The sequence below is a fragment of the Hirundo rustica genome, chromosome 3 (assembly GCF_015227805.2).
Source record: "Hirundo rustica isolate bHirRus1 chromosome 3, bHirRus1.pri.v3, whole genome shotgun sequence".
Taxonomy (NCBI): Eukaryota; Metazoa; Chordata; class Aves; order Passeriformes; family Hirundinidae; genus Hirundo; species Hirundo rustica.
Genome location: NC_053452.1, coordinates 78,325,884 through 78,353,321, shown reverse-complemented (window position 1 = coordinate 78,353,321; position 27,438 = coordinate 78,325,884). Strand labels below are relative to the sequence as shown.

At 37.5% G+C, this 27,438-nt stretch overlaps 1 long non-coding RNA gene across 3 annotated transcripts in view; it reads left to right on the top strand.

Annotated features, from left to right (window-relative positions):
- Positions 1–13,291: 13,291 nt before the first annotated feature.
- The window catches only part of LOC120750828 (uncharacterized), a 91,408-nt gene continuing 77,261 nt past the window's right edge, over positions 13,292–27,438 (top strand). For 2 of the 3 annotated variants that reach the window (XR_009207679.1, XR_005700167.2), the window contains exons 1-2: positions 13,292–13,363; positions 20,857–20,971. This is a non-coding gene — a long non-coding RNA (uncharacterized LOC120750828). The remainder of the gene's footprint in view (positions 13,364–20,856; positions 20,972–27,438) is intronic. The other variant, XR_009207680.1, reaches the window with a different exon arrangement.

Here is a 27,438-nt window from a genome sequence, read left to right as displayed (position 1 = left end):
AATAAGTCACTGAGCTCACTGTAACTTCCTCAATGTCAAAAAATGTGCCATTGTCAATCCCCCGGGACTGCCTGAACAATACTTGCATATTCCAGGCCTTATGTCAGGCTGATACCCATCTGTCTATTTGCTAGGCTCTGTCTCTTCTGTCCTTTCTGGTATCACTCCCTCTCTTGTGGGGGAATGGGAGAGGAGGGGCTCAGAACAGTAAAATTTCCCTACATTTTGTTCAAAGGTGAGATCCTCTGCATATCTTTCTGCAAGGTACTCAAATTCCATTTGCATATTTTTGTAGGATGTTTTCTGGCTAATCCTAAAAGAAAAAAGTCAGCACCCAACGTTTTATATAACCTTGAATATCACTATTGTATTTGAATAATTTAGACTAGGGTCCTACCTCCAACTTGCAAATAAACAGTTTTGATAAATCTTAGTACAGGGGCTGAGGTTTTGTGGTATGCACAGCACAAAATTTACAGAAGTCAGAAGATATCAAAAACAGGTAATATTAAACTCTTCTGGTTCTGTGCCACTCAAAATTTGAAGAGTCACATGGATTAATTTTGAACCTCCACAGGAATGGCCTGTGAACCACACTACAATACACACTCTCTAAAGTATGATGTGGCATTACTCTGGCATGTCCTTCCTTTATCACTCCATCTGAGTAAGATTTTTGGGGAATCCTCCAGTGGGGGGGTTTATGAGTAAAGTATCCTCTTGCAGAACCCAAGACTGAGACCTGCAGGTGAGTCATTGTGCAAAGCTGCATCTTATGAATATTTTGTGATTGTGCAATGGGCAGAGGTGTGCAAATCTAATATTTGTCACTACCATTAAATCGTTAAGTATTTCTGTAAACAGCAGATAGATACACTTTCTTTGGCTTTTTGCCTGCAATAAAAGAGAAATGCAATTTTTTCCCCTATCATCACAAAACTGACATGACCTTAAAATTATATATGTACCACAAGAACCCTCACTGTGATATTTCCAACTCTTTTGTTTTTTCCTTCAAAAAATTTGAAATTCTGCTGGATGTTTAGCCAGTCATGGGCTGGTTGGTTTGGAAATACAGACTTCAAGTGGTTGGCAAACATGCATGAGCTGCTTAGTGCCTGGTTGCATCTTCTCATCACTGTGTGAGAAAAGCAGAACATGCCCTTGTGCCTGGAAGACCAAACAAAGGATTTAATTCCCAGGAAACATGCTTTGCTGGTTTCCCGTAGGATGTTACTACCTCTGCATCTTCTCTTCTAAAACTAGCAGGCTATAATGTCTCTAGGGGAGTACTGATAAGCAGCCAAAACCTTACACTGAACACGATTGCACAAAACTCCTTTCCTTGGGAAGGTAAAAATTAGCACTGTTCTGATGTAGTTCAGTGACTGCACTTGTCACCTGATTTCAGCTAGGTATCTGAGTAGGTGCAAAATATTAAAATGCTCCTCTGAAGTTTTCATAAGTAGATGGTATCATCTGCCATAATTCAATTTTTATTTGTGGTGGAGCAAGACAGGGGTGGTAATATAACTAGAGCTGCTTGGTTTTATAGCTGAAGTATGCAAAAGGAAATATCTACTCCTGTCTGGCAAATTATTTGCTTAATATACACAGTCTTCTAAATTGTCTCTAGATCACTGTGTGACTGCTTAAAATCTTATGTACCTAGGAAACTGATGACCTATTCAGTTATGTGATAGTTTTCTTCAGCTTTGCTTATGTCCCTAAATTAGCAGATACTTGGAACAAGGGAAATCACGAGATTTGGAAACATGACTTGTGCAGTGCAATACCTGTTTATTAGACTGTCCTTGGATAGAAAAAAAGAGACTTTCCTAGTCTTCTCCCTGAATGCCTGCTTAGATATTTGTTCTCTGACTGGCCTTATGCCTGTTTTATTCTTGACTTCATAATTATTTTCTGTAGAAAAGAAGGTAATAATATTTTCAGTGTAAACACAACAACTATCTGTATTCTCTGATTTCTTTTTAAGTATTAGAAAAGTGTGTGATCTTATTTTAGCTATCTTATTCGCACAACAAAGGCAAACCTGCCTTGGCTAATGTATTTACCACCTTTTAGAAGAGTTTGAAAACTGTAAATTCAGGCAAAAAATGTTTGGGAATTTAAATTTCTCACTTTGTGGGCAGCCTGTCTCTCTCAGTCTTTCAAGAACTGAGCAATTAAATACTATGTTCAGGATAGAACCAACAACTACAACAACAAAACTCTCAAATTCTGGAAACTAAATGAGTAGCGATACCTTAATATAGAGGCTACAATCATACAGCAAAGTTCTAGATAGAAATGAAAGTAATATTTATTCTTGTACTATGTCCTTTTAGTTCTTCAATTGTTATATACACCTTGTTGATTTTATAAAAATTTATTGTAAAATTACCTAGACACCTAATACACTCAAGCTAAATGGTCCAGTTGGGGCTGGATATTTGCTCTGGAGGTATTGTGGCACTTAAACAGTGTGAGCAATCTTTTACTTAATATGCATGGTCAATGAACAAAGACAATTTCTTAGTGTTTGCTAACATTCTTTTCTTAAATATATGACACTATAAGTTATCACAGAATCTTGTTGAGAAATTGGGCAACAACAAAAATGCCATTTTACAAATACACTGGATGCACCCCAGCCATCAGGAAACAACAGCCTCCTTATGGTTGTTTCCTCTTCAATAGTGATTGTCTCTTCTGAACAATGTCTGTTTTTCTCAACTAGACCTATTTTCCTCATGCTACAAAATGAGAGGTTTATTAGTTAAAAGCTCATATACCTTATCACAGGCAAGTTCAACCATTTTAGCTGACAAAGAGCCACATGTAAGGTCTAAAACACAACCCTCTTTGGAGTGAAGATTGAATAAGTCACACATCTAATGAATGGCTGCCTGCCTCATTGTCATATGTACAGTAATACCTCCAATACTCTATAGCTGATCTTCAGGCTACTGCAGAGCTAAAATGTTAATATTGTGTCATTATCTCCTTAAACAATTCTTGTACTTACTTTTCTCCGCTTTTACTTCCCAATGCTGTACTGTGCATTTTAGAAATTCTCCAGTGCTACATATCTGAAAAAACCAAAAATCTCAATATAATGTTTAAAATCTCAACCAAGATTTTAAAAATTAAGCCCAAAGGAATAGAATGAAGAGAAATATAATTCTGGTTTTGCACTGATGGAAAACTGCTGTTGTATAATTCCCCTTTCCTCTGCTAAGATATCATAATTTACATTTGTATTTTCCTCCTTTTTTTTTTTTTTTAGGGGGAGGAAACAGCATTCCTTTTCTTTATGGGTGCTCTGGGACTATCTAATGTCCAAATATTGTATATTTCAAGAGAAAATTACTCATCTCTCATACAAGAAAATATTTTCTGCATGTGGCCTTATGGTAACTAATATGAGAAAGGTATTTCAAGCTCTCACAGATCTCAATGTTATCACTACCATATATCATCCACATTTATGAATATTGGTTTATTTTATACCCTAATTCATGTCATTGTATAATAAAATTTTGCTTAATTTTTTTAGAATCTTGTCAAAAGAGTGTAAAATAGTTGTATATGCATGTGGGTTAAATCCACAATATGTTCTTGAGTTTTTTCTTTACAAGTGAGGACAACTAAACACATACCTATGTGAGAAACCAGCACTGTGCCAGTTTTAGTCTCTGCTTCTTTGAACAAGTAAAAAGATTGTTTAAGAGGTGACAAACAGTTTGTTTTCCATGGTAAACTGCATTGAGGAAAATGTAGAATAAGTGACCGCTGTGGCATATAGTGTGAAAAACTCTCAGTATGCTATTGAGCCATGTCTTTGGAAGATGTATGGCAATATTTTGATCTAAGATTTTCACTTAAAGGGCTTCCATTTTCTCCAGTATTACATACACTCACAATTTTTGGAAACAGAATTTCTTTTTCATTATCTTCAATATTTTCTGTGTGTAGTATATGTTTCAGCCCACCTTGGTATAGATGCATTATAGTAGCATTAGTTGAGTTCACCATATCAAATTAGAACAGAAACAGATCTTTAAACTGTGTGAGATTTCTCCATTTTAATGTGTATTTAAAAGTCTGAAAGCAATATAATTTATTTATTATAATGATCGCAAAGATTTTAATTTCAGTATATTGTTTTTAAAGAGCACCATGACTTCTTTCTTTATACTGGTATTATTTTAATATACAAAAAGCATGAATGCTGGGGTAAGGAGAATTAAGAAATAAATTTTGTGAACAAAACAAAGCAATGTACACTCTCAGTGAATCCACAACTAAGCGAAGTAGAGATAATTGATATTGTAGTTTATGCAAGAGATCACACAAAGTCACCTTTCTTTCACTTGCTAATGTCAACGTTTTCATAAAAAATTCAATATTACCAAAAAATTGTGCACAAAACACCTTCAAATTCAAAGTGGTAGTACTGCTATTACTGAGCTGCTATTTGCAAGAAAACCAAAATGCTGACTTAATGTTTCTTCAAGTATACATTTCACATGCTGCTTTTTCACAAAGTGTTGAAATACAGCTAACAAACTGACATAGGTCATTTTGATTCAAAGAAGGTTTTCCTGAGGATATGTAACAAGACATTTCAAAGTAAAGTTTTTAAGTACCTTTCTCAATGTAAGATGCAAAAATACAGAAAAAAAAATTAATCTAAATATATATATATTAAATTAATGTTAGGCTTTACTTGTGTACTTAAAGAATCACTAAAACAAATTTTAAAAATTTCTTTTCACATTTTTAGTTATTGTGATTTAGCATCTTGAAACACAAAAACACCTTATCAGAGTACAGAAATATATTATCATTTTACCTTTCTTTGGAAGAGCGAAATTTGTAATTATTTGTAATTTGCCTTTATGTTTGGTTGGAATTTTTTTTTTTTTTTTTTTTTTTTTTAACCATTGTTAGAATAATATCTAATTTTCCAGATGACAAAATGACTACTTTATTTGCAGTTATCTAAAATACTGATAGTTTGCAAAGCACAGTTTGGTAAGATTCTTTATAGGGAATGTTACACATTTCAATTTCTACTTGTGTTTCTAATATCCTTCTTACAAATATTTGATATCTGAGTTTAATTATACCGTAAAAGAAAATCCTGTATTTCAACATTGTGCAATTTACTTTTAATTTAACAAGCACATATATCTAAAATATCTTTAGCAGAATCATGTAAATCTGTACTACATCAATCTTTTTGTATGTTTGTAACATTTTCATCACTTAAGAGAGAAAAAGGAAGCTGCTAATTTTTGAACACAGGAAAATAAAACATTTTTTTTGTTTCTAATTAAAAAACTTCTTAGATGGTCGAAGTGAAACATTCACACTGAAGTGGCTCGTGGCAAATAGGATATTTCCTTAGGGATATTTCTCTTTTTATGCTATGGACAGATAATAAAGAGGGCTAAAGTCAGAATTTTTTTCTTTTAAGTGAACATAATGATGTAGGATAAGGTATCAAGGGCTCTTTCTGGTTTGTGGGGTTACCACATTGTGCTGGTTTCATCTGGGGTACAGTTAATTTTCTTCACAGTGACTTGCATGGGGCTGTGTTTTGGATTTGTGGTGAACACAAGGTTGATAATACAGAGATGTTTTTGTTATTGCTGAGCAGAGCTTACACAGAGCCAGGGCCTTTCCTGATTTTTTTTACTGCCAGGCTGGGGAGGGGGCTGGGGTGCTTTGGAGGTTGGGAGAAGACACAGCCAGGGCAGGTGACCCAGACTTACCAAAGGGACATTCCAGACCATGGAACATCATGCTCAGTATATAAGGCAGGGGAAGAAGAAGGAAGGAGGCGAGGACATTTGCAGTGATGGCAATATTCCCAAATCACTGCTATGTGTGATGGGGCCCTGCTCTCCTGGGGATGGCTGAACACCCATGGGAAGGGGATGAATTCATTCGTTGTTTTGCTCTGCTTGAGTGAGAAGCTTCTGCTTTCCCTGTGTAACTGTCTTTGTCCCAACTGATGAGTTGTCTACACTTTACCTTTCCGATTCTCTCTCCAGTCTCACTGGTGGGGGTCTGAGGGAGCAGCTGTGTGGGGCTTGGCTGCTGGCTGGGGTTAAATCCCAACACAGTTAAAGTTATACCGCTATTCTGGTGCCATCTGGAAGATGCTGGATAATGGGATGCCTTCAGTACAGGTTCCTGGGATGGTGAAGAAAACAGGGTAAAAAATATTTAAAATTTAGTGGTTTTAATCCTGTGAACTCTTTTGAATTGTTGACAACATGGTGCTGGTTATGGAGTAAGAGAAAGATTCTGGTGCTGCATTGCAAAGGAAATATTAAATCTACTCCTAATTATACACCTCAGAGTGGACATGCAGTAGGAGAAAGCTGTGTAAGGTTTAGCTGATATTTAAGATCAGAAGCCAAATTACTTAATGCTTGTACCTCCCAAAATATTGAATATAAACAGTTATTTCAGGACATAAGAGTCAGATATGTAAAGTTTAGCTTCATGGATTAGATGTCCATTTTATTTTCTAGCATAAAATCTTTCTGACATCAATGAATATGTCACCTACCTAGCAACTAATTATCATTTATCAATTTTTCATTTTACCTATATTTTTGCTGTACTCTGACCACAGAAAACATGTAATAGTATTCTTTTTTTCCCCTGAGGAAAGCTAGTATTCCTAATGTGAGAACTTTAAGGGACATATTTGTGTAACAAAATTGCAAATTTTAGCACTTAGAAGGCATTTTCAATGCTTTTCTGCACTGGTCTGCTCTGTTTTTATTTATGTCAGTGGAAGTTCTACCATCAGCATGAGCAGAAAGAATTTATTCCTAAAAGCTTTTCAAAACCTACTCCGTAGCTATTTTCCTATGTAAGATGCAAACCACAACAAAATAGAATCAATTTTCAACTAAGATCTCTTTCTATCAGGTTAGCAATGCAGAAGGCCTTTAAACAGGTACAAATATAATTTACAAGTTTTTTTAATTCCATTCTCCTTCCATATCATCATGTAGATTGCACAGTAAAAAGGGAAGGTTAAGATAAATGAAACTGTGATGTGTGGGAACTCCATACTTTTAGGTAACAATAATCTGAAATTGCTCTGAAAAATTCCATTCAGAAGAGTCTGAAAGTACATGTTTAAATTTAAGGCTATGCTTATCTCCAAGACTCACAGAGACGGGACAGTTTAGGTGTTCATTTCAGAGCAAGACCAAGATGTATGCACCTTGCTGTGGACTTCTTCCTGTAGATGTACCCAGATGAACAGATAATTTCCAATAATCAAGTTTGATTTGGCAGACAAACCAGATGGGAGATTCCTAGTCAAGTGCCCGTTTTCTATGATGACAGGTATAGATAACAACAAACTTGAACTGATCATCTAGACTTGATTAGAGCTCATTGCTCCAGCTCTTTATTTGGGGCTTATGTCAGCTGTATCCGCTGAGAGGTCAGCTGGGTCCCTGTGAATGTCAAGCAAGCATTCTGCAAAAAGGCATTTGTTTCTTTTCAACTGAAGTGTCTCCGGCTAGCTGGCTGGTTTGACACCTGGCTTTACATGGCAAGATTTTGGCAACAGAGGGCTGCAGGGATGGTTTCTCAGAGAAGACACGAGGAGCTGCTCCCATACTTAAGAGAGCCAGTTACAGAGGGCTCCAAAAGGGATGCTCAGAGCTGAACTAATCAGTGACACCAGAGGTGTCTCTCCCATGGCTTATTTAAGGAAGTGTAAAAAATGCTGCATAACAACTCTGAGGAATAATTGAGGACACCAAGGTCAGGTAAGAAGGAGTGGGAGCAGAGATTCTCCTGCAGCCCATGGAGAAGATCATGGTGAAGCAGGTTATGCCCTGTACAGTCCATGGAGGACCATGGTACAACAGATACCCACACCTCATCCCATGGAGGACTCCATGCTGGAACAGGTGATTGTAACCTGAAGAAAGCTTCAACCCTTGGAGAGCCCACAGTGGAACAGAGTTTCTGGCAGGAATAGCAGCCCACGGAGAACCGCTGCTGGAGCAATCTGTTCCTGAAGGGCTGCACTCTACTCATGCTGGAGCAGTTCAAGGAACTGCAGCCTGCAGGAAGAAACCATGTTGGAGCAGGGGAATAGCAGATGGAGAAAGGAGCAACAGAGAATAATATGAACTGAGCATAACCCCCATTCCCTCTCTCCCCGCACTACTTGGAGTGGAGGAGCTAGAAGGGTCAAGATTGAAATTGAGCCTGGAAAAAAGGGTTGTATATTTAGCTTTGTTTTCATTTCTCACTATCTTAATTTGTTACTAATAGAAAATAAATTAAACTAATCTTCCTCAAGTCAAGACTGTTTTGCTTATGATAGCAATTGCTGAGTGATCTCTTTGTCCTTATCTCAACCCACAAGAATTTTCATCTTATTTTATCCCCATCTTATGCTGAGGAGGGAGTGTGAGAGAGCGGCTTCGTGAGCACCTGTGAGCCAGGCAAGATTAACCCACCACACCACCATATTCTCACTACAAGTAGAAACAGCTCACAAATGAAGCTGTATTAATTAATCTTCAGTGAATAATTGACCAGCCTCCTTGTGTGGCCCTTTTCAGTTTAGGCCAAAGAACAGATGTATTTTCTGAGTCCTTTGATGTACTGAATCTTGTTATTATCTTTACAAATGCTCAGTGCATCAGGAACACAACAGGGATCTGATTATTTTCCCCAGGAACAATCAAGGGATTAGTGGAATATAGATGGAGATTGAATCTGCATGCAAAATTGTCCATGCTGTGTTCTATTAGAAGGTGCTGCTGTGCAAAATTTGTTGCTAATCATGTGGCAAAATTACAAGAGACAGCAGAAAGAAGAAACTAGTAAACAGAATAATAAAACTAATTTTAATTATTAAACTTCAGTGTTATAAATTATCTGCCATTCATCACTGCCACAAATAAGTATAAAAAATGGAAAAAATCCATATGTTCCATGCACTCTAATTTAATTTTGCATAGTAAATTAGTGTAATGCAGAACATTTAAAAATATGAATAATCACCAAATTACTATCCAGTTTCAACAGGCAGTGTCTAAATTTTAATACAGACAGCTATTACAGTTAACCTATGCTTTATGTTGACTGAAGCACAATAAAACATTGAATGGGTATTATAGACACAGTTCCAGTTATCAGCCACTAATGATGCTAAGTGATGAATTGCTACATCTTTAATAGAACAATAAGAATCCAGGGTTTTCATTATCTTTCTCAGAATATTTTGCATGCCCACTATTGTTCTTCCAATTAGTCAATAACAAAGAGGATCTGTTTGAAAAGATATAGCAGATGATGAGTCATAGGTGGCAGGTAATTCTCCCCATGCTGCCTGGGAAGAAATGACTTCTTGATGTTCGTTATGGTTGTTTTCCATCATTTTTTCGAGGCAGTAAGGTGATGCTGTCTCTTTAGCACAAAAGTGTTTTCACTAAATAAATGCAGATGATGTAAGCACAATGAAACACTTGCTCCTAAAGATTCTAGGTCCCTATTGATCTAGATTTGTAACTTTCTACTGCTATTAGTGAATACCCTTCTGAGTTAAACCTCATTATTCACATTCCTCCAAAGTGGAAAAGCTCATGTCAATAAACATCTGTTTAATTACTTCCTTAGATGCTTTATTCTTCATAAACCAACAACAGGGAATAAACTAGTTCGTCATAAAGTAAATTATTTTATAACTATCATTATCCTGCTCACAAATGCACAGGGTTACAAAGACTATTCACAGGGGTTGAAAGTAGAAAAATAAAACAGTTTGGTATTGCAAAAATAATAGATTAAATGGAATGATCCAGAGACCTCTTCCAATACTTGTAATCATGGCATTCTATTCATAGGATGTATTACCATGGGGCATTATTTCACCCCAAAATAGTTCAGATAGATCTCCTGGGAGAATTTGAACAATATGCAGAATACAGCTTTCAGCAATTTTTTTTTTTTTTCCCTTTTTTTTCAGAATGGCTCTCATGCTAGAGATACTTTTTGTTTCTTGTTAACCAAAAGTTTTTGATCTTACTGAGACAATACATGAGTTCATGGCAATGCTGTCATTAAGGTCTTGTCAATATTCAGACTAAAATCTAATAAGTCATCCCCAGGATACAGAGTACCAGTTAAATATTTTGTTGACTGCAGAGCACAATTTTTTTGGAACATAAGGTGAATGAAACAAAAGGGATAAGCTGTACCATCTCAGTTCCCAAGACAGTCTATTGCACTACCTTCAGTGACTTATGACTGCCACAGACCCCTTTTTTAATTGGTTCTTATCTTCCCTGCTGACTTCAGTGCCCACCCCAAACTCCATTGTTTAAGAGTTCACATAGAAACTTTTATTTTATTCAAACGAAATCAGAATAAACAAGGTTTCTCAACGTACTAAAATTGAGAGTGACCTGTAAAATATTTCAGAAGAACTAAATGACTCATCAATGGCAGATGGTATTCAGTGTGCATTTAAAGTTACAGGTGTGGGGAGGAAGAGAAATATTTTCTTGTATAAAATAAGGAACGCTATGCTGACAAACACAAAGTGTTTGGAGTCATGACAAATGACTGTATGAAAATAGCTCAGGTCTTGATAGCATTCAAAATTCAAATCAAATGTTATAAATTATTAGGAAAGGAATAGAGAAGTAACTAGAAAACACCACTATGCAGCTGTATAAATTCATGATCAGCAAAAGTGACTAAAGGTCTTTAATGACAGTTTCTTGATGGTGAACAATGAAGTAGGCTGGGATTTTTCAACTTGGGAAAGAGGTCACTAGGAATTCTATAGAAATTATCAGTAGCATGGAGGAGCATGAGAGGGAGAGACTGCTTTCTGCCTCTTTCACTAAAAGAGCAAGTGATCATCAAATTACATCACTGAAAGCCAAGTCTAAGCCCTATAGATGGAATTATTTTCCACAAGAAGTTGTGTAAACTACTACAAATACATCTAAGATCTGTTATATCTATATTTGAACGATAAAATGTATAACAGAATCTCTAAATTGTCAGAAGCTGACAGGATATTACTATTATATATCCTTGTTCTAATATTTTCCTGTTCTCCATGAACTGGACTAGTTGACTTGTGGCTTTTTCTGTAATATTTGGTTTCGAAGACAGGTCCTTTTAGAGTTCTTTAAAGATTTCCTCTGATTTTGATGTGTCAATATTATTACATGGAGTTTTTTTACTCCAATCATCTTGGAAAGAAGGGTATGATACTGGTACCCACCTTCAAAACTGAGATTGGAATTCCCCTGGTGGCCATATCCCTGTCCTTTACAGCATTTCCAGAACATCCAGTTCTTTATTTTCCTCTCCGTATTTCTCCGTCTCATATTTTAAAATGAAGGAACCTGAGGCAAAGCTTTTATTTTCCTGAATCTTTCTTTATCTTCCTATGATTTTTCCCTATGGGAGTCAAGCACATAGCACTTACCTTATTATTTCATTTGAAATAACTTGAACTGGATTTACGTACACCTTGAAATGTACTCTACTTGCTCCCTCAACACTGCTGGATAGACATAATATAGCAGCGTGCTGCAGGGAGGCAAATGACTTAGGCTGTGAATAAAACAAATTGTATTAACCCAGGGACATAGCAAAGAGCATTGTTTTAATTACTACAGAAAGGAGTGTACAGGAACGATTTACGGTAGGGCAGTCTTACAAACTGTCGCCGAGAACACAAGGTGGTGCTATTTACGCTTAACAGAGTGGATGTGCAGCGCTCAGTCTCTCCCGCTGGTATTAGCCATTCCCCCCATCAGCATCAGCTTCCTATGGCTTTGGACTAGGTTGGAAGTGCAACTGAGCCCCATTGTCCTCCAGATGTGCAGGTACTAGCTATGAGGGGACATTTCCTTGGCAACAGCTAGGTAGCCAAGGAGTTCAGCTTGACTGGAAGGGCATGTTAATTTGTCCTTGTCATCTCTGGAAGGCAGGACAGCAGCACTCGACGTTTTGCTGCACCAAGTACCACAGGGAAATTTGGTATTATAAGAAATGACACACTTGGCTGTTTCTGGATAGAAAGAAGTTAGAAGCTAAAGCAGCAAGTACTGACTCTCTACTATTCCCCAGATTAAAGAACTGCCTTAGAAGGATTGAGGATACCAGGTGGTGTGGTAGACAGCTGATATTTTGCTTTTTTACCAGCTTGCTCTGTGAAGTCAGGTTGTGCTTTCTGCTGTAATTAAGCAAGGTCATTATCAAGCGTAAAATAATAGCTTCTATTCAGCTGGGTGAATCACTTTGAATTTCTCCATGGATGGTAGATCTCCCACTGCAACTATTTTGTTGAAAAAGCTGAGGAAATAATTGTCCAAAGAAAAAGTGAAATCTTATTGTGAGTGTTGCTTGGAGGGAAATGTGATATTTCTAAAAGTTGATTGTTTCACTGAAAATAAGCATGATCAAATAGCTGCATTCACCAATTGATTATTTTTTGTGTGTTGTTTGATTTTACAGATTGTGGGTTTTTTTCAAATAGTCTTTATGTCCTCAGCTGCTTGTTTCTAGATCCTTGCTTCACAAGACATTCTGTTGCAGCCAACTGTTTTTTACCTGTCTGTAACATTTTCATTCTGAAAAGAAAAGTGCTGGAAGTATTATTTGGTTTGCATGGTCAGATTTTTTCAGCTGTGGGTAGGACGGTCATGGTGGTCAGCGAGGAGCTATAGGAGCGGCTTCTATGAGAAGTTGCGACAAGTTTTCCTCATGTCCAACTAAGCCACTGCCAGCTGCTCCAAGATGGACCTGGCGCTGGCCAAGGCCAGGACCATTGGTGATGGTGATAGCACATCTAGATGACGGATTTAAAAATAAGGGCAAAAGACTTACGTAACTGCAGCCCAAGAGAGGAGTGAGAACGTGAGACAAACAGCTCTGCAGACATCAAGGTCAGTGCAAAAGGAGGAGGTGGGGGTGCTCCAGGCACTGGAGCAGAGATTCCCCTGCAGCGCCTGGTGCAGACCGTGGTGAGGGAAGTGTGGCCCTGCAGACCATGGAGGACCAAGGGCATGCAAAGATCCACTCCATGCCAGAGCAGGTGGATGCCCCTGAAGGAGGCTGTGGTCCTGGGGGAAGCCCATGCTGGAGCAGGCTCCTGGCAGGATTTGAGACCCATGAAGGGAGGAGCCCACGACGAAGCAGGTTTGCTGGCAGAATTGTGACCCCATAGGGCACCCGTACTGCAGCTGCCTCTTCCGGAAGGGATGCGCTCCATGGAAAGGGCCCTCCCTGGAGCAGTTCATGAAGAGCTGCAGCCTGTTCACAAGGACTCACACAGGTAATCCGTGGAAGACTGTCTCTTGTGAGAGGGAGCTCACTCAGGAGCAGGGGAGGGGCGTTACAAGTCCTGCTGGGGAGGATGGGCAGTGGGTGGACTGACTGCAACTCTCATTCCACTCTGCTGCTGCAGGGGAGGAGGTAGAGAATTCAGGAGTGAATTTAAGCATGGGGAGGACTGAAGTGTGATAGGAAAGTGTCTTTGAGATTTGGGTTTATTTCTCTTTGTCTTGCTCTGTTTTGTTTGTTAATAAATTAAACTGATCTTTCCACGTCGGGTCTGGTTTTAATGTGATGGCAACTGTTGAGTGATCTCTCTCTGTCCTTATTTCAGCCCATGAACCTTTTGTTATATTTTTTTCTCCCTTGTCCATCTGAGGAGAGGAGTGATAAAGTTGCTTGGGTAAGCACCCACAGAACTTTAGGATTTCCCTTCAGAGTGTATTGATTATTTCAAATACTTGTCCCAGAAAATAGCTTCCTGCTTTTTGATTCTTGACAGCACTAGGAAATTGAAATTATTTTAGGAAAATTCTGAAAATAGAAAGTCCCATTTACTTTAGCATGTGCGTAGAAAATTTTCCTCCTTTACAAAGAAGAAGAAAGGCCGCAGAATTACTTTACAGATATTTTTTTAAGGATGTGTCCTAACAGAGCTGCTGCAAGTAATTCCTGCTTGCCATTTATTTTCAAGAAGCTAACAGATTAACTGGTTATGAGAACCATGGTCTACTTGTGTGCTGTTATGCTTTCTGAAGTTAAGCAAACCATGTGAGTTCAGAGTTTTAATTAAACTCTGAAAAATTAGTGTTTCTGGAGTATAATGGAAAAAATCAATTTCCAAAATTATTTTCAAGAATAAGTTCATATTTATTGTAATTTTAATCTCATTTGAATAGCCTACTGTTCTAATTGGGCATCTCTTTCAGGAATTTAATCTTGAATATAAGAAAGTCAGAGTTAAGGTCTGTTGTAGGTATCTTTCTTTAACATAGTAAAGTGACACTTCAAGAACAATCTACATCTTTAATCAAGGTGCAGGTCTCTTCAAGAATGTGATTATGTTAGTTTGCAAGGGCTAACTACTGAAAGAATACTTTGAAGGAATTTAATTATATTTAAACAAGTTGCTTCCAATCTTCAGGAATTATGAAATGAAGCAGAGGGGAATAATTTGTCTCCAGGGAGTTATGACTAAAGCTGGTGGAAGACTAAGGCAAGGCCTATCAAAGAACTATAAGCAGTGACATCATTTGATCCCAAACTATTTTGGATATTCTATATTTCATATTGAAAGATACATGATCTTGTCTCACTCATAAAAAAATTTACATTTGTTTCTTATTTGTTCATTTGCTTTAGGTGATAGCAGTCTAAGAGAGAAGTGTGTTTGGTTTGCTGTAGCTGAAAGGTCTTATGTCAAAGATCTTGTTGTAATAAAACAAATTTTATCTCATGTACTCTTCTTATTTGGAAATAACTGCAAGAAATAAATGGAATGATGTAGTGCCACTACACAGTATTTGTATCATTCATGACAAAACAGTTCATAAATAGAATCAAAGTATTGTATAATATTTTCCAGATGTTTTATATGTGTTATGTAATGGCAGATTTCACATTTAAAGGATGTAGCACGGTGTACTCTGTGGTTTGGCTGAGTAAATTTTTTGTCACTTTCCCATGTATAGAAAATGTGGTTGAATGAGTTTATCTCTTTGGGTGGACCTGTCTTAAAAGATGAAATTAAATTTTAACTCTGCGTAATGTAATTCTACATCTTGTAGAATGTGTACTACTTAGTGCCATAGGAGACTATGGTTGCTGCTATGTAAAACATGAATTATTCTTTTCCTCCTAACTTATTTTATTTTTGTTTATGTAAGTCCTTCTGCAGCCAGCCCAAACTATAGCTATACACATCTTAACTAGTGTTTTCTTCATTCTATAAACTATAGGGAATGTCATTAAAAGTTTTCTCAAATGCCAAAGAAGAATGAAAATTGCAATCCAGTTTGCAACTTTTAATACTTGTTTGAATTTTCCCATTCAGCACCTAAGGGAATTTTTTCCTACTGAAAAGAGGTGTAGATTTATTTTCTTGACTCCAAGAGGGTGCAAGAGATACATCCAGGATGGAGAGAGAAAGCTAGCATCTCCTAGTAACTGAGCATCCTAATGGAGGCTGAGAGACAGAAATGGGTTTTTCTCTCTATAAAATGATCACAGACATGCTACTCTGAGATGTATTATTATATATAACTTAAAAATAATTCAGTCTCTTACCTCAGATCAACCAATACAGCCCTACAAAATAAAAAAGTTATGCAGATTTGCATTTTTTCAACTTGTTGCACTCGCATGAGCTGTGCTGTGTGCATGGAAGGATTATAATCCATGATACAAAATTTCATTCTTTCCAGTAAAGGAAAGATAGTATGGATAATGGTGGAAAACTATACTTCTTCAAAATTCCAAGCTCCGTGAAACAAATTCTTAGCTATGTGTTCCTGTCTCAGGGCACTGCTGAGGAGGAAGGTGATTTCCATTTCCCATTTTGTACTGTTCCAAACACTGGCAGTCTGGACTCTTCATTTATTTCAACTGTTCTTGGACAGGTCCTTTAAACCCCTTTTATATAAATCAGTATTCTTTTTTTTTTTTTTTTTCTGCCTTGAATGCAACATTTTATTTCTCCAATATTAAATAATTGACTTTGGACTGTCACTATTATGCTGAAGCAAGAGGTTACACTTAGTTGGGGGAAAAAAGCCCAAACACCAACCAAATCTTTGCTATACAGGCTGTTCCCAGAAAAAGACAAAACATCCCACAAATCATCCAACCACACTATCTATTCACCAGGAAATAGCAGAGAGGATTGCTCTTGATCTGGAGCCATACCACATTGTAGAGATTATGGGCTTGCTGAATTTTGAGGATACATTATTCTTTCCCAAGAAAAAGACTCTTTTATGCAACTGCTATGTTTTTTATTTATGGTAACTTACTGATCAAAGCAAGGAACGCCTTCAGAAAAACAAATAGTCTTGAAAGGAACTAAATCAACTGTATATCTTTCACTCACAGCACACAGACCTTTCTTTGATTCTATGATGAGAAGGGGGCATACATATTCAAAACATTGCTTCTGGGCCTGCTATCATCATCACTACCATTGCAACCACTAAGCAGGGACTCTGGCAGCTAAAGCAAGTTCTAGTCCAAGCTGCATATTGCCCTCAAATTCAAACAGCTGAGAATATTTAAAACTGGATCAAAAAGTGAGGGATACAGGGTTCACTAACAACTGCTGTTTCTTCCATTACTGTTACTTGACCATCCTGTTTTCTGATGGTCACTGGCAGGCATCAAATACGTGTGGTATGTTAGCGTTCACTTTGGTTAGAAAGAATAACACAGACATGAAACAACAACAGTAAAACACCTTTGTAATACAGGAAACAATGCTCACTGGAATGCATCATCACAGAAAACAGGTGGAAGATTTTCTGGTTAATCACTAGATCACACAGCATTTGTTTTGAGAAGTATTTGCCTTTTCTTGGTCCTCTATGAAAGAGGTTGACTCATCATTTTCGTATGTTGGTAAATTAAGTCAGTGTTTGAGCATGTTGTCCAGTGAGGTGCCTCTCAACTTAAATCAAGCTACCCATCTAACCACAAAAAAAAGGAGCTCAAAACACCAAAGAAGCCACAGTATTGAGCATGAAAAAGCCTGTATTGGTATAGGGTTTCTATCTTGCATTTATATAGGCCATACCAATTCACTTTGTAAATAATATCTGAATATAAAATTACATATAAAGGAGAAAAAAGGAACTGTCTCTCAAAATCTATCTGTGACAAAAAAGGAAAGGAAAGCCTTTTTGTTTTATTTGCAATTATTATTATTCTGTAGTAAGCACATAGTTTTTCGATTTCTCCTAATTTCATTTGCAATCAGCTGGGTACGTCAGTTTCATTTAGAAAGAAAGCAGTTATCCTCAGATTTTAGGTAAAAAAAAATGTTTCCTTCCAGTCTAAAATTGTCCTAGACTTTTAGTCTAATCTAGTATTCAGTCAATAGCAAAAGGTGAACACTTCCAGTAGACTAACCTGTTTTAATTGTCTAACTGAGGGTGAACTGTTCCTGTGACTTTTGGCTTTCTTTAAATACCAACAGCTAATTTGGACATGCCTCTATTACACAGCATCTTTTTGAAAATTAAATAAACCTAGTCTTGCATTAAATGTCTATATAGGATCCTTCACTTTATAGGTAGATGTAGGATTTTTTCTTCAATACCTGATACTAGAATTGCAAGCTTAAGCAAACTCTAAGCTTCCAGCAAAAGCCTTACATATGAATACAAACACTTTCTCAGCCTTAAGGCTAAGATGTGCTAAGTGGTATATGGGCTATTACTTTAATTAACCTGACTTGCTGCGATTATCTCAGACTGCTAATCGTGGCCCAACAAGATACATATGACTAACATATAAATAGATTCCCCTGCCCTAAGTGGGGAGCATGTATCTGCATACATAACACCCTTTCTCTAGAGGGAATTACTGCTTTTTCTATCCCAGAGTAGTTTTTATGGCTTACCTACATGAGCAAGCTCTCTGATGGGTGTATATGTAGTCTTTTTAAAAACAAATGTGCTCCTGATTTTTTCTTTTTTAATATTGTGAATACTTGCCTGTGCCAAAAGCAAACAAGACTTTTTTTTAAACCTTGTTGGTACTCCACACTTGACACAATTCAAGACAGACAATTCTGACTCACAAATCATGACTTGAATCACCAAGCCTTGTTTTCTAAGTAAATACCTTAAAGGTGATTTCAAAGGTAATTTGAAAGCATCATATTAAGGTATTGGAGTATCTGAGGGTCACTGAGTATTGGAACATGTTGCCTAGGGAGGTTGTGACATTTCCCTCACTTTTAAAAGCCCTCTGGACACAATCCAGAGTAACATGCTCTATGACACCCTGCTTGAGCAAGGAGGTTGGACCAGATAACCCCCCAGCGGTTCCTTCCAACCTTAACCATTCTGTGATTCTCTGAAGGGGAGGAGGGGACCAGCAGAAGATGTACTTACAATGATGATTATGATGATGAAGAAAGACTCAACTCAGCTTGCCTTCATTTCAAAATGAATTACAAAAAATTAATTTGAAAAATTTGAATACATGTGACCTCAGTACATCCAGGCAGGCTCCAAGACACAGATATGAAGCCCCATACCAGTATATTTGACTAGAGGACAAATTTCAAATTAGCAGTTAGGTAATATTTTAAAGCTTCTAAACTCTGGTAACAATAATATGAATTTATCATAGGCTGTATGTATTTAAGCCACACATGATGCTTGCAATATCATCAAAGATTTAATAAAGCTGACCAAACAAGTTCATTAAATTAATAAAGCTCTTAAATCCCAGCCTTGCATCCACTTTTTCTTTCTTACTCATCTTCTTGGATTAGATAATTGAATCAGAAGGATGGCCACTAGCAACCATCAAGGCAACTGGTAAATTCTCATTCAACAGATTAGGATTATAACCATAATGCTTCTGCTCTCATGATTACACATCCAGTTTAAATTTGGTGCCTTTGGGGATGGTTTGAAAGTATCTGGAAAAGCACTAGATTTAATCTAACTGGATCCTAACATGAAAAGCATCCAGTGTAGCTGATCTAAAATATAAATGAGCAATTTTGATATCAGGCATGAGAACTGACTTGGGTAAAATTGAACTTCTTCGCCCATAGACTTGAACAAACTCTTAAGCCAGGATGGTATGATGTCTTCCTGCTTTCTTCCCTTAATGAGAGGCAAGACTGATGAGCTGAAAGGCATTGGGACAGAATATAAAGTGGAGAAGGTTGAGACTGTATCAGGAGAACTCAGGGATGATCTGAGTCAGAGGCTACTCCACCATCTGGGCTTTGGTGGAGTACTATCTATAAAGTATCTGTAAAATATCACTGTATCACTTTCTGCGGTAGAAATTAAAGAATGAGGGTGGCTATGCAGGTCTTCCCCTGGGTTGGAGTGTATTGCATCCAAAAGAGGTGTTCCCATACCAGCATGTGTAAAAATATGAGCCTGCCTTTAAAAACCAAATAAACCAAAGAGAAGCAAGAAACTTGTTGTTATGCGAATAAAAAGTTGCAAATTCCGTCAGGTTAAAAAATGCTCGAGTCACCATGTTTTGGATGCTTTCAAAGTAAGAAGTGAATTAAATAGTAAATTCTCGTTATACTCTATTTGATTTACTTAGCATGACAAAAAAGCCTAAGTGAAAAAAACTTTTTTTACTTTTTTTTTCATTAAATTTACATTTTCCTGTGAAGTTATCACAGACAGATTAATGGAAATCAGAGCTACAAAGAAAGGATTTTCTGATCTTTACCCTTAATAAAGTCTTAGTCTGAATATTTTATGTTTTTTCAGCAATCTCAGCAAAAAGAGTGTGCTTGTGTGTGCTCATGCACTGATGTATACCAATGTGTGTGTGTGTTTATGTATATCCAGCTCTGAACAAACTTCTTCATTTCACACAACGCCTATTTGTCTTTTTGTGGGCTATATGACAGTACTATTTAAAGTTTCTCAGCCAAAGGCCAAAAACTTTGCTTATGGGCTTTAGATAGATGTACAACGTGATTACTGAAGGACTTCAGAGGACAAGTGCAGGAGAAAAGTAGGTCAGATAGAAAGGAAAAAAAATAGATAAGGGGCTAGAAAGAGATATTCTGAAGACTGTTTTTCCTAAGAGGTTGTTTCAATGTGAGTCTTGTCAGATGCTTCAAGTTTGAAATTTGCATTATCACAGTCTTTAAGAGCTTATTTAAAGTCTGAATACATTAAGAAACTTGACAGCAGTGATCGAAGTACAAAATATTTCCCCAGTATTAATGACTAGCCTAAATCTCTGTACCTTGGGCAATGAACATCTTCTAGCAGATCATTAATCCGTTCAAAATGCCCTGTCTTGAGGTCATTAGGAACTGAAAACTGGAAAAATAAAATAAAATATGCATATGCTTTTTTATTTTGAACTGTAGAATTTAATTGGTATGTATAGAACAGGTCTGAAAAATTATTCCCTTAAGTGTTAGACAATCAGATTGAAAGAATTATCTCTCAAACTGCTATTCAAATTATAATAATATATGGCCCTAATATAACTTTAATTATAATTAAAAAATAAAAGTATATTTCAAATATAAAATATACGCTGAAGCTAAATAGACCTCATAAACATTGAAACTAGATTGTGGAAACATAATTTCAAGCTTCTGATAAGTCAAATATGTCATTCATATTAATTAAGCAGAATGCAAAGAAAGAAAGGTTATATTATTGCAAAATGTCTTTGTATTCTAATTTTATATTCAGCTTGCTTTAAATATTTATTTTTGTGGAATTACAGTGCAGGTGGTTGGGTTTTGAAGTTTCTACTTGCCATTCTTTACAGGTGCTTCAGCTAAAGACATGGCCATTTATTTCCCATGCTGAACCTGTTTACTTGTCTCCCTCAGCTATAAGGAGGGCAGATGAAGTATCAATCTACACTGTGGTACTCCTATTAGGTAAGGTGATAACCATCTTGAGCGTAGGCTTAAACATTTCTGAAACTGTTTCTCTAAATCTTGCTTATTCAGATGACTTCATTCACCAGCTATAAGGGACGATTACTTCCTGAAAAACTGTGATCCTTCAAATGGCATGAAATAAGAAGCGTTTCCTTCTTGTGACCTTCAGAAGTGAGTTTAAACAGTGGATTTAACAGTTTGTATATTGAAAAAGTTTTGATGAAAGCAACCTTCATTTAAACCAGGAAACTGGAAATTGTATTCACAGAGCTGGATTGATTGATTGATTGATTGATTGGCTGATTTTCATCTATTTATTTATTTATTTATTTATTTATTTATTTATTTATTTATTTTCCAGAGGAGAGAAAAAAAGAAATAAAAGAAATAAACTGAAAAGCAATACCTATTTCAACAATTTTCAAATAATGTATTATTTTCTTTGATTTAAACTCACTGCTGCACTTTAATGGTAGGTAATGCAACAGAAAATAAAATCACAGTTAGTACAAAAAAATCTACCGTATTTTTTAAAAAAACTTCTATCATTATTTGGTGAAACAAATCGCTGTAGTCATATGGTGTAGTTGTCAACATCTTCATAGAACACTTGGACATAGGATGGAAGGAATACTAAGCAAGTTCACAGATGATACAAAACTGAGAGGAGCTGTTGACTCCCTCAAAGGCAGAGAGACCTTGACGTATTAGAGGGCTGGGCAGTCACTCACGATGTGAAGTCCAAAAAGGGAAAGTGCTGGATTCTGCACCTGGGATGGGGCAATCCTGGATGTACGGACAGACTAGGGAATGAGGAGTTGGAGAGCACCACTTTTGAAAAGAGTCCTGGGCAAGCTGACCATTAGGCAGCAATGCCCTGGCAGCCAGGAGGGCCAGCCCTCTCCTGAGGAGCATCAGGCACAGCATCTCCAGCTGGACAAGGGAGGGGATTGTCTTGCTCTGCTCTGCACTGGGGCAGCCTCACCTTGAGTGCTGGGGGCAATTTTAGGTGCCACAATACAAAAGAACCCACATGAAGTTATTGGAGATGGTCTAAAGGAGGGCTACAAGGACGGTAAAGAGCCTCAAGGGGAAGCCATATGAGGAGAGGCTAAGGTCACTTGGTCTGTTCAGCCTGGAGAAAAAGAAACTGAGGGGAGGGCAACATCATTGCGGTTACAAATTCCTCCTGAGGGGAAGAGGAGGGGCAGACACTGATCTCTTTGCTCATATGACCAGTGAAAGCCCCCAAGGGAATGGTCTGAAATTGTGGCAGGGGAGGGTTAGGATGGATATTGAAAACAGGTTCTTGACCCAGAGAGTGGTTGGGCACTGAAACAAGGTCCCCAGGGAAGTGGTCACAGCACCAAGCCTGGTGGAGTTCAAGCAGCATTTGGGCAATACTCAGGCATACTCTGTGGCTCGTGGGGATGGTGCTGTTCAGGGCCAGGAACTGGAGTCAGTGATCCTTGTGGGTCTCTTCCAACTTGGCGTATGCTGTGATTCATGCTAGCATGAGTTCATTGTTTTGTGTGTGTCTGTACAGTTGCACAAGATTTAGGTGGTTTCTCATGTTTCTGGACATCTTAGAAATATTTTCTTTGGAGTGGCAGAAATCAAAACATACTGAAATATTTTTTCATGTATTTTATACACATTTAACTGAAAACAGTTCTAAATCAAATTTTAACTGACTTAGCAAACACTCTGTTTTCAACTCCTTAAAAGATAGGAGTTTTTTCCTGTATAGATAGGCAAATATTGGCTTATTCAATCCTATAATTTTAATTTCAGCTGATATTTTTGTATACCCCACTCCAAAAGTAAAAATGGTAGGAGTCTAGTGTAACATGATAGATTATTGCATGGAAATTCCTGTTGCAAGGTTGGACTTCTGCTTCTTCATTGGACAAAACTTGCATTACCCAAAGCATTGAATGATGCAAAACTTGTGTAATTAGATCAAAGAAAATCAATGAATGATATGTATTAGGAAGGCTGATAAGTATCATATGCATCTCATTGTTTGGGCATTTTGTCAATAGTAGGACTTGTCTTTAAAATAAGTTTCTGCTAGCTTGTTGTTGTTGTTGTTATAGTATCCTCTTATGGTTCTGATGGTAACTTTTCCACCCATAATTTTTTTTAAAGTGGCAGTGAAACACTGTTTCAGATCTGAAAAAGCTGAAAGGTTGCAGTGCACTTAAGACTGAGGATCTTTTTTCCATGAAGTGAGATAAAAATTACAGAACCAATGTGTAGGAAAAAGAAATACTAGGGAATCTTACTGATTATTTGTTTGATATTTGGTCATTTACCTGCTCCCAATCATCCCAAAAGAAGTGGTATAGTTGTAAAACTCCCTCTTTACCCATGCATTTCCATATATGTATACAGATATATATCTCATATATGCAGAGCTCTACCTGTTTCTTAAAGTTGATATTGAGAATTACTTGGAATGATATTTCACTGCAGTGTCTGTGCTCTTTCACATAAGACCAGGGAGACTTCTTTCCCAAATTTTCTAACTTCATTTATTCTTTTTTACTCTCTTTTGCAGGGACTCTAAACATATTAATATTTTTTTTATTTACTTTCCTAATTTAGAAGATACCTGGAAAGATTAATTAATGTTCTTTCTAGTTACTTCAAGTAACTGTTTGTATTTAAATATTGTTTTCAATATATATAAAGAATTGTAGAAAGTCTGTCATGTCCTGTGGTGGCAGATAGAAGTATTTATTTACTACAAAGTCAACATATTTCAGGAATGATCAATTTTGGGTTTTATGTTCATGAAGTAATTGCTGACAAATCCTGTACTGATGAATAAGCTTAAAATCAAGAGTCAGCTGAGATCCCAGGGGACAAATAGATACATGGCTCCAGTGTGGTGATATCCAAATACAGATGAGGCGTGCAACTAAATAGGGAAGGCAACAAAGCCTATGGCACTATTGTGAATAAAAATATTAAAACTGCCACTAAACAACAGCCTGAACAACACAAGAGAAATAAGATTATGAATTCATTATTTTAGTATGATTTTAAAATCTTCTTATGGTTCATCGAAATGATGCAATTACAGGGTCACAGATTGTAAGGCTGGAAGGGGTATCCAGAGGTCACCTGGTCCAACTCCCTACTCAAAGCAGGTCTAATCCAAGCAAGTTGCAAAACACCTCCCAAGACAGAGATCCCTCTACCACTCTGGGCAGCTTGCTACAGGAATTTACTGCTCTCATGATTAAAAGATAAAAACAATAATAACAAAAAAATTCATAATGTGCAACTAAATTTCCCATGTTCCAAGAAATAATGTTTTTTTATGTCACTAGGGTTTTGTTGCTTTTATTCCACGCTATTTTGTAGAGTTTTTTTCTGTTGTAATGTTAGAAAATCACTCATTGTGATATTTGTGTCTCCAATAAATTTTAATATGTCCCTCTCATATCAACAGATGTATAAAAATTCAGCTTTTCAAATGGCAAATACTTTGTTCCCTTCATCACTCAGACATCTACACATCTTACCTTGCAATGTGTTGTGATCTTGTAAAAATGTCTGAGTGCTATGTGAACATCACCAAAGTGCTTTTCTCAAACTTGGAAGGCCTTCTTACTCCCTTTCTTGCCAGCTTTTTAGATTATTTGCATTATATAATAGGCTATAATTTAATTTTTAATTAAATAAACATTATTTTAACCAATTAAATTACTCTACTCGAAAGAAAAACAATTATTTAATTAAACCTTTAGTGATGGTAAAACAAACTTACCAATATGTGCATTCAGGTTACAGCAAGGCTTTCTTCCAGTTTCTGCAATTTTATTATTTTATTTGGGAAGATTTTTCCTTCAACATATCACTCCAGGTGCAGCCTTCAGTAGGCATTTGATACATAGAAACAGAGGATTTTACACTGCATCCTTCTATCTCAGTGGGAAAAGGTATTTCTCAGCCTGTAATAATCAGAAAATACATAGCAAAAAAATTTGGACATGTTTCTTGCCTACCTATAAGTCTTTCTATTAGGCAATAGGCACATCTCCTTGCCTATTCAAGGCAGAGCATAACCCCATTAAATTCAAGGTGTAAATAGCCCTGCACAAAAAAATAAAGGAGATTTATATTTGCATTATTTCAATTTACATAAACATAGAAGAATTATGTTCAGAGTCCAGATCACTACTATTTCTAGGATGTACAAAGCACATATTAGTCAAGGAAAAAATGTAGCGGCTGCAGCTGTTTCAGAGAAAGAGTGGAATATAAGAGAATGTTAACGTTTTGCTTAAGGATATTATGATGCAGAACACCTTCAGATTCTTCTGCCATCTCTTTTCCAAATTTAAGTAACTCAGTGGATGAAGAACAAGAAATCAAAATCTTGCATGCATACATGCATACACACAGACACACACAGATGCAGACACACACACACACACACACACACACATATACACAAATCCTTATATATTTAAATATCACTACAATACCTGTAATTATTACTATGTAAATATGAACACTAGGTGTATATATAGGGGTATATGTGCGTGTGTGCATGTGTGAATTAATTTTTTTTTTTTTTAATCACACACAGAATCACTAGGTTGGAAGAGACCTTTAAGATCATTGAGTCCAACCCAGCCCTAACACCTCAAATAAACCATGGCACTGAGTCTTTTTTTATACGCATCCAGGGATGGTGACTCCACCACCTCCCTGGGCAGATCATTCCAGTACTTAACACCCCTTCTGTAAAAAACTTTTTCCTAATATCCAGCCTATATTTCCCTTGGGGCAGCTTGAGACTGTGTCCTCTTGTTCTCTCAGTGCTGGCTGGAGAAAGAGACCAACCCCCAGATGTCTACAACCACCCTTCAGGAAGCTGTGGACAGTGATAAAGTCACCTCTGAGTCTCCTTTTCTCCAGGCTAAACAACCCCAGCTCCCTCAGTCGTTCCTCACAGGGTTTGTGTTCCAAGCCCCTCATCAGTCTCGTTGCCCTCCTCTGGACGCACTGAAGCATCTCAACATCCTTCCTAAACTGAGGGGCCCAGAACTGGACACAGCACTCAAGGTGTGGCCTCACCAGTGCCGAGCACAGGGGAAGAATGATCTCCCTGCTCCTTCTGGCCACACCATTCCTGATACAGGCCAGGATGCCCTTGGCCCTCTTGGCCACCTGGGCACACTGCTGGCTCATGTTCAGCTGCTGTCACCAGCACCCCCAGGTCCCTTTCCTCCTGGGCACTGTCCAGCCACACCGTCCCCAGCCTATAAAACTGCAGGGGGTTATTGTGGACAAAGTGCAGGACTCGGCACATGGACTTACTAAACTTCATCTATTAGACTCTGCCCATCCATCCAACCATTCCAGGTCTCTCGGCAGAGTCCTCCTACCTTCCAGCACATTGACACATGCTCTCAGCTTGGTGTCATCTGCAAATTTGCCCCTCTATGCGCGTGTAGCCATATATGTATACAAAGTTTGACTATGAGAGTGAGCATACACTTTCCCTGATATTTATATTCAGAATTAATTTACAGCTTTATGACTTCTGAACTGAGAGTACTATATATGCTATAATTCCGACTGTGAGTCACTGTGATGGAAATAAATGCTTAATGAAAATAGCCCATAAAACTGTTCTATTTAATAGAACATAACTGAAAAATAAAGAGATAACAAGGAACAATGATCCTCCCCCACACACATTTTGGAATATTCCTTTTAAAATTTTTTCTTTGTAAACAGCGATCTAATCAATGACAGTCCTAAAGAAACAGTTTATCCTTTATTGTGGCCTTGAACTTTGACTCAAACAATTCTGGCTGTAGTCATCTGGTGAACATATGGGCATTGTTCATCCCCTAGATAAATGCAGGCCAAACCCACAGATAATTTTTGTGATGTTTTAGGATGCAAGCCAGACAATGCTATGGCATGATTCTCCTTCCTGGACTTCAGTGGGGGGGATATATTACTAAGGAGATTGTCAATTGGATTTATGCAAAAGAATTTTTTTTTACTCAGGTTTAGGCTGGATAAACATAGACAGCCCCAAGCTGCCATTAGGTTAGGGTTGAGAGCGCCACAAAGCCTAGTGCTCCAGGAATGCTGTACCTGGAATGGGCACACCAAAGGAGCACAGCACTCCTTCTTCCAGAGTTTTATAATTTGGACCACCAGTGACACTGGGGGCTTCAGCTGCAGACCCACACTGCATTTATGGTTGGGGTAGGGTCCAGAGAACCACAAAGCCTACAGGTCCAGAGATAGTGGGCAGGGAAAAGGCATACCAGGGGAAGCGCAGCACTGCACCAACATTGCTGCCTGCAAACATTTCTAATCTGGACCATCCATGGTAGTGGGCCCCAAGCTGTCATTTAGGTTGGAGAGGACCTTATAGGTCATCTAATTCCAACTCTCCTGCCATGAACAGGGACACCTACTAG